Here is a 9,013-nt window from a genome sequence, read left to right as displayed (position 1 = left end):
GCAACTATGACTGTGATAAGTTCCAGTCAAAATGGGGCATAGGACTGCCTCAGCTTGGAGAACAGACACTGAATTGGAAGTATTTACTGAGTTCCAAGTCCTAGATCTGAGCCTTGTATGATTAAAATCTCAATCTCTTAATCTGCCATTTTGTTGTAACAGACCCAATTAGAAGTAGCTGGAGGAGGGATAACTGGAATTTTAATAAGACAAAATAAATCTCATTTCTTTTTAGAAGAATAGAACTGAAACCCAGTCTGTACCTGGCACTTTGGGGAGACTTGTAGCCAGGTAGCCAGTTGCCTAGTTTTATAAAAAGTAAGGTTGCAGTTAGTAACTTCCAGCAGACATTTTTTTGAGAATGGCCGCATCTAAGCCTGACACAACTCAGAAAACTCAAGTGTTTAGCAATATAATGTCTAATCTGAAATTACACCCATAGTATCACCTAGTTATTTCCCAGGACGTCTGAACCAAGCTACTCTATTTTGACTATTAATTGTAAAATTTTCCTTAATAACCAAAGCAGATGTCACCATTAATGACAACAGTGTTTTTCTAGGTATGAGAAGATGCAAGAATTGGAACTCATAAAATCTTCTCCTGAAAAGATATAACTATCTGAAGGTGTATTCTGCCAGTTTTTCCCAGAGAACAGAGTGCCTTATTCCTGATTTTCACCCTGAACTCCTTTCAGGGGCGCTGAAAGTCAGCCGTTGCAGTGGCCATGATTTAATCTTTGTAGATGTAGATGGCAAGTGTCAGTCTTCAATTGGCAGGGCCCCTTTTTGCTCATGAACTTGACCATGATTTTGAGGGGGGCATTTTATGACCATTTTATCCAACGGTGCTGAGAATGTCCATTCTCAGGTTTGGCAAAGATTTTGTTGACAGCCACTCAATGTGCTGTTATTAGACTAGGCCTTAAAAGAGTATTCAAAATTTTCTGGACCACCTGTCTTACTAGCCTCTTGGTCCAGGAAAATATTCCCTCTTTTTGTTTCTTACTATATCTAGAGTTACACTGTTACCATCATCTATCTCATATGGAACTGTATATTATTTTATTAGAGGCCTCAGTCACACATTTGTCAGTGTAAGAAACAGCAACTTTGTAAAACAGGTGAAATACAAATAACATAGCCTGCAGTATTAGTAAAGTCACAAGTAAGACTTAAGAGCTTCCATTAGATGTAGCCCAGTATATCTCAGGTCATCCGACTTAGTCTACTCTGTAAAATATTTATCTTCCAGGGAAATTATATATTGGCACCACCATCTATAAGGCACATATCCCAGTTTTCTAGTGTTACTAGGCTGATCATCCTTCAGTTCAGTTCAGTTCAGTCACTCAGTCGTGTCCGACACTTTGCGATCCCATGAATCACAGCATACCAGGTCTCCCTGTTCATCAGCAACTCTCAGAGTTCACTCAAACTCACGTCCATGCAGTCAGTGATGCCATCCAACCATCTCATTCTCTGTCGTCCCCTTCTCCTCCTGCCCCCAATCCCTCCCATCATCAGAGTCTTTTCCAGTGAGTCAACTCTTCACATGAGGTGACCAAAGTATTGGAGTTTCAGATTTAGCATCAGTCCTATCAATGAACACCCAGGACTGATCTCCTTTAGAATGGACTGGTTGAATCTCCTTGCAGTCCAAGGGACTCTCAAGAGTCTTCTCCAGCACCACAGTTCACAAGCATCAATTCTTTGGCGATCAGCTTTCTTCACAGTCCAACTCTCACATCCATACATGACCACGGGAAAAACCATAGCCTTGACTAGACGGACCTTGGTTGGCAAAGTAATGTCTCTGCTTTTTAATATGCTATCTAGGTTGGTCATAACATTCCTTCCAAGGAGCAAGCGTCTTTTAATTTCATGGCTGCAATCAGCATCTGAGGTGATTTTGGAGCCCAAAAAATTAAAGTCTGACACTGCTTCCACTGTTTCCCCATCTATTTCCCATGAAGTGATGGGACCAGATGCCATGATCTTTGTTTTCTGAATGTTGAGCTTCAAGCCAACCTTTTCACTCTCCTCTTTTACTTTCATCAAGAGACCTTTGAGTTCCTCTTCATTTTCTGCCATAAGGGTGGTGTCATCTGCATATCTGAGGTTATGAATATTTCTCCCGGCAATCTTGATTCCAGCTTGTGCTTCTTCCAGCCCAGGGTTCCTCATGATGTACTCTGCATATAAGTTAAATAAGCAGGGTGACAATATACAACCTTGATGTACTCCTTTTCCTATTTGGAACCAGTCTGTTGTTCCATGTCCAGTTCTAACTGTTGCTTCCTGACCTGCATACAGGTTTCTCAAGAGGCAGGTCAGGTGGTCTGGTATTCCCATCTCTTTCAGAGTTTTCCACAGTTTATTGTGATCCACACAGACAAAAGCTTTGGCATAGTCAATGAAGCAGAAATAGATGTTTTTCTGGAACTCTCTTGCTTTCTCGATGATCCAGTGGATGTTGGCAATTTGATCTCTGGTGCCTCTGCCTTTTCTGAAACCTGCTTGAACATCTGGAAGTTCACGGTTCACATATTGCTGAAGCCTGGCTTGGAGAATTTTGAGCATGACACGATTTAATTGTTTCCAACACAGAGGAGACTTTAAACCTGAATTACCATATCCTGGTGTTATCTATATAAATTCATCCCATAATTGTGGGAGATATTTTTCTCCTTTGCTGAAACTTTGCTTGTTGCTCTGATTGAGCTTGAGTAATAGAAGAAAGCTCAAATTTATGGCCAGAGTCAGAGCAGGCATTATTAATTGGCCGGGTGATGGGAATTCCCATCTAGTAATATTACAGTGACCTGACTATAATTTTTTTTTTTAAGTAAATTTTCTCAGGGCCAACCAGTTAGAGTCTTGTAGTAGAGAAATTTACCAAGTTCACCCAGAACTAGACACAGGTAATTGGCCACAAATCCAACAACTGGATTGATTTCTAAAACTAGTATAGGATCAGGCCTATGATAAAAAGCATTTGATTTATATGCAAAGGTCTAAGAAGTCAAGGAAACATTATAAATGATCATACGAATCAGGTCCAATATCTCAGGCAAGCTGTCCACCTCTGATGTCGTCGTCTTCTCATCCTGGTGGAGTGCAGTTTCTCCTCTGTTTGAGCATCATTTTAAGGTGAGATCAGGTCAGCTGTCTTCTCTATAGACCAATCCAGTGTAAGGGTCTTTGGAAGTGGGAATTAGTCTCAGAGTTAATTTCCCTTCAGTTTCCTTGTGCATGAGTAGTTAAGAGTACCTGATTTAAAAAAAAAAAAAAAAATCCTTCCATCTAGGTTGGATACAGTCCCTTAAATTATGTCTTTTTCCAGTCCTGGTTGCAGGTCATGAGGAATCTGATCTTCATCCAAAGATAGATTACTGAGATAAGCTTCAGAAACAAACTTAGGGTGTTCTTTAAGAATTCAATTAAATTTTACATTAATATCACATAACAGCAAAGAACTATCCAAGAAATGATTCTTACTACATGAAGACCTCCATTAGCAAACTAGGATTTAACATTTATTGAAACATCTTTTTCTCCCTAAAATTACCCTCATTTTTATCAAATATAACCAAATTAAAGCTAGTTTGTTTGCAAAATAGATCTGTTCTCACTAATTTTGGTCTGATGATTTATATAACCATAACTGATCATAAACTTTTTATTTTGCTGAAACATTTATAGAGTCTCAGACTGAACTTTTAAAATAAACCAGGGCTAGGAAACTCACATCAAAGGCTTATCACTGATTTTGCCTGACAAATCTAGGTGAATTCTTCCATTTTTAAGGTCTTAAAAATTCCTTGAGATTTTTGTACCTGTTAGTGAGATAGCCTGCCTAACTCATTTATTAAGCTTACTGGAAATCTAAGAGTTTCAAATCTCTGGAGGAGTCAGATAGAGAGAAAATATAATTGTTTTGTTTATAACGTATAATTTTACCAAATTATTGTCATAATTAGTTTGAGAGGAAGGTTTTTCTACTCCCAGAAAACACTAGATTCAAACCCGTAATTTTTTCAGATAGAAACCATAAAAGTTATAAGCATATTTGCTGGTTCATTCGGGCCTTTGTTAACTTTTGTGAAGTCATCAGGTTTTTCATTAGAATACCAGGACATATCAGAATGTTAAGAGCTCCATATAATTTCTAGGATATCTATATTACTAATATTTATAATACATTATAACATGAGAGGATTTATTACTCATTTGATAATATTTTTCATGTAATTTAACCAACCAAATAAACACAGTTTAATATCTTTCTTTGGGATGTTTCAGGGGCCCTCTAAAGCATCCCAAAGTTAGCTAGAGGTCAAAGGAACTTCAAAAGAATTTGATTTAGGAAGTTTTTTTCAAAATATTAATTAAAAGGGTTTAGAACATTTGATCAGATTTAGTCAACATTGATGGGCATTTAGCTTGTTGATATGTCACGATGGGCATATATACCCAGGTTCAAGGTCTAGTGAAAGTCGATTCTGCCATCTTGAACCTAACTAGCTTTGGCTCTAACCAGTTTTTTTATGACTGTGTCATTCCTAAGAAAATCTATTTATCTAACCAATTGTAATCCAATTTTTTTTTAAATCCTGATCATGCATAACTCTTTTTAGTATTTTTTTACACCTATTTTTTTTTTTTTTACTAAAAGCACACTTCCTACTTTCTTTTAGCAGCCAAGAACTAACTTTTATATTAGCATTTTATAGATTTGTGAGCATAAATACTAGTGATAATTTCTAAAACCCTTGCTTTCTTAAAACATTTTAGGATGGCACCAAATATTATTCACTTATAGTCCCAAGTCTCTTTAGTTTTTCTGTAAAAGGAAATCAGTGTTTAGTAATAAATGTTTCAAAATCTTATTTTATTTGGAAATGACCTAATTAATTATTCAATAGAATTCCAATACTTAGTTTAGTACAACCCTTAGAAACTCAAGTTATGCCAATCTGGAGAGACTATTTTTGATAGATATTCCTAAAGCATAATTATTTGTCATAGAGCTTATCTAAAAGCTCATATCTCATTTACTTTTTTCTTTTTTTTTAAAGTTTCTTCACTTGAGATCGGAGAAGGCAACGGCAAGCCACTCCAGTACTCTTACCTAGAAAATCCCATGGATGGAGGAGCCTGGTGGGCTGCCGTCTATGGGGTCGCACAGAGTCGGACACAACTGAAGTGACTTAGCAGCAGCAGCAGCAGCAGTCACTTGAGATAATGTCCCTGTTGACAAACTTGTAACAGATAATATTTAACTTATAGTAAACCAATGGCACCCCACTCCAGTACTCTTGCCTAGAAAATCCCATGGACGGAGGAGCCTAGTAGGCTGCAGTCCATGGGGTCGCGAAGAGTCGGACACGACTGAGCGACTTCACTTTCACTTTTCACTTTCATGCATTGGGGAAGGAAATGGCAACCCACTCCAGTGTTCTTGGCTGGAGAATCCCAGGGACGGGGGAGCCTGGTGGGCTGCCGTCTATGGGGTCGCAAAGAGTTGGACACGACTGAAGCGACTTAGTAGCATATTAAACCTAGGTACAATGAAAATATTCTACTTAATATTAGTTACTCTAAGACAGTCTATATTAAATAGGTCGACAAACAAACATTAATATCAGGTATTTAATACTGAATATTTACCAGTTCACATGAACCTGGAATTTATTGTTTAATTTAGAATTATTTGATTTGTAAGTGCTTACCTTTTTAAAGCCAATTATATAGAGCTCATTTACAAATTAACCTCAAAAATATTACCCAGAGACAAAGACATACCAAGACATATTTAGACAGACACAGTGCAAGATCTAGCTTCATTTTCTAAGTTTAGTTATGACTTAGATATTACAATATAAAATGTACTAGTTTATAAAAACCAATTGGAATAAATAAAACTTTTAAAGGCTTTTTCCCATTTTCCCTCAGTCTCAGGAGTTAGAGATGGTCTAGATACGTGTTCCTGAGAGCCCTGGTCTCAAGGCACAGGGAAAGAAAATCAAGTTCTAACAAAATGGTGGCAGGTCTAAACCAAATAGTGGCCAGACAAAGCAAAATGGCCATCAAAAATCACAACACAGAACACAGAGTTAAAACCCACACATATAACCTGGCAGTCTTCATCAGACACTCCCTTAAATACAAAAATACAGTCTTTCAGAATATAGAGACACAGAACTTCAGATCCAAGTACTAGCAGAGTAAAGGAAAATATCTCAGATCTTCAAAGATTTCAAAGGGAGGAAAGGGAGCCAGGTTGAAAGAAGAAGGGGGAGGAGGCAGGAGAGGTGGTCAAAAGGAGGTGGCCTTACAGACATCTCCTGCCACCTGCAGAGACCCAGGCATTACAGGTCTTTACCCTGGGCCTCCAGAGAAGGGAGGACTGGAACTCGGCCCTACCACAAAGCAGACCAGAACAGAACCAGAATTCGAGTTCTCTGCCAAGAGGAGGTGATCAGTGTCCAATCCTCAGCTCAGGCTGAGGCCCTTCGACCAGACTGCTGCATCCAGGACCGGGGGACTAGAAAAACAGGGAAGGATAGGAAGGGTTAAGGAGAGGAAAGAGAGAGGGAAGGGGAGAGAGGTCAATAAAGTCTCCTGTTCCTTACCGGTTGGGGCACTCTGGCTAGTTGTCCGTGTCAAGAGGAGACCAGGGACAAAAGTGTCGCAGTTGCAGCCGCTGAATCTGGTCCATTGGCAGGCAAGCTAGCCCCTGAGTACCCTGAGTGGTCAGGATGTCAGTCTCAGCAAAGAAGAGTCCCAGCCAGCGTCTCCATTTGTTGCAGGAAGGGGGACCACTTCCAGGGCCCCAAACTGAGCTCTTGCCTAAGACTCAGAAATGAATTATCTGAGAAGACATACGTGCTGACAAAGCAAGAGGCTTTATTGGAAAAGGGCACCCGGGTGGAGAACAGGAGGGTAAGGGAACCCAGGAGGACTGCTCTGCCACAGGCTTGCAGGCTCGGGTTTTATGGTGATGGGATTAGTTTCCAGGTTGTCCTTAGTCAATCTTTCTGACTCAGAGTCCTTCCTGGTGGTTCACGCCTTGTTCAGCCAAGATGGATGCCAGAGAGAAGGATTCCGGGAGGTGGTCAGATAGGTGGTGTCCACTTTTGACCTTTCCCGAACTCTTCTGGTTGGTGGAAGTTTATCAGTTCCCTGTTCCTTACCAGGATCTCCTGTCGTAAAACAACTCATGTAAATGGTTAGTATGGTGCCTGGCCAGGGTGGCAGTTTCAATCAGTGTACTTTTCCTAACAGAATCAGGCAGAATCACAGCCTGAATTCCCTGGACAGACAGAGTCACTGGCTTGACTCTAAAATGGTTGGTCAATCAACTCAAGTGCTGGTGGGCTCTGCAGCTTCCCAGGTGCTCTGGCCAGGTTTCCTGGTCAGGTGAGGCTGGGGGTAGCATTCTGCATCTGCCTTCCCATGTGGGCATGGCAGCAGAATAGGCTCTAAGGCTGCAAAGATTCATTTATTGGTGCCTTAAATCAGACAGAACTGATAATCAAGTTACCTGGCAAGGCACGTCACCATTGTGGCTTTTCCTCTGGGCAGAGTCACTGGCCAGGTTCTCGGTTTGAGGGTGTTGATCTGTTCAGCTTGCCAAGTGTGCACACCAGGCTTCTTGGCCCAGTGTGGCCAGGAGAATACACTCAGCAGTAGGCAGGGATATGAATTAGTTTCCCTTCTGAGGATTGGGGGGTGGCATACCAGGCTCCAAAGCCAGAAGACTTGCCACTTAAAGCCCAAAATGAGGCAGAACTGGGCATAGAGCTCCCTGGTCAACCAGAGCCAATGTCTTAGATCTGCAGATGGACAAGTTCACTGGCTGAGATTTATACTTGGGCACCATTATGAGTAGGAGCCCAGTCTGCCAAGATGAGAGCTCTGGTTGCTGTCATCCGCTCTTCACATCTTAGTCACAGTCTCATCTCTGGCAGTCCCATCCTGCAGATTCACCCTCAGAACCCCATGAAGTGAGACCAGATGGGCCTCCCAGGAAGCCACTCGTAATACACAATGCTGGGGGAGCTGAACATCGACCTTGGGCATTCTTTTTTAATTTAACATTTTTTGTTTTTTTAATTGCAGAATAATTGCTTTACAATATTGTGATGGTTTCTGCCACACATCAACTGTCGCTGGTGGCTCAGATGGTAAAGAATCCTTCCGCAACTCAAGAGACCTGGGTTCAATCACTGGGAGGGGAAGATCCCTTGGAGAAAGGAATGGCAACTCACTCCAGTATTCTTGCCTGGAGAATGGTATGGACAGAGGAGCCTAGCAGGCTATAGTCCACGGGGTTGCAAAGAGTCAGACACAACTAAGCCTATGAACTATATATATTTCACCTCCCTCTTGAACCACAGCCCCATCTCCCACTCCAGCCCACCCCTTGGGGTTGTTAAAGAGCTCTAGACTGAGCTCCCTCTGTCATACAGCAAATTCCCACTGATTACCTATTTTACGTATGGTATATGTGTATACCATAGTATATATGTTACATAAGGTATATGTTTCCATGCTATTCCCTTAATCGTCCGAGCCTCTCCCTTCCATACTGTGTCCGCAAGTCTGTTCTCTATGTCAGTGTCTCCATTGCTGCCCTGCAAGTAGGTTTAACTTTTAATTGAAGTAACATTGATTTATAACATGTTTCACATGCTTCCATTTTATTTCTACTTCTTTATACCCTACAATGTACTCACGACCGAAAATGTAAATATATCCCATTCTTCACCACATACGCATGCACGCTAAGTTGCTTCAGTTGTGTCTGACTCCTTGCAACTCCCTGGACAGCAGCCCACCAGGCTCTGTACTTGGAATTTCCTAGGCAAGAGTACTGGAGTGGTTGTTGTGCCCTCCTCCAGGGGATCTTCCTGATCCAGGTATCGAACCTGAGTCTCTGATGTCTCCTGAATTGACAGGCAAGTTCTTTACCACTAGTGCCACCTGGGAAGCCCTAGGTTAACTAT

Source organism: Moschus berezovskii, chromosome 7, assembly GCF_049115385.1.
Source record: "Moschus berezovskii isolate FMDL1 chromosome 7, NW_MosBer_1.0, whole genome shotgun sequence".
Taxonomy (NCBI): domain Eukaryota; kingdom Metazoa; phylum Chordata; class Mammalia; order Artiodactyla; family Moschidae; genus Moschus; species Moschus berezovskii.
The sequence above is the reverse complement of the archived record's forward strand: the minus strand, read 5'-3'. Positions refer to the sequence as shown.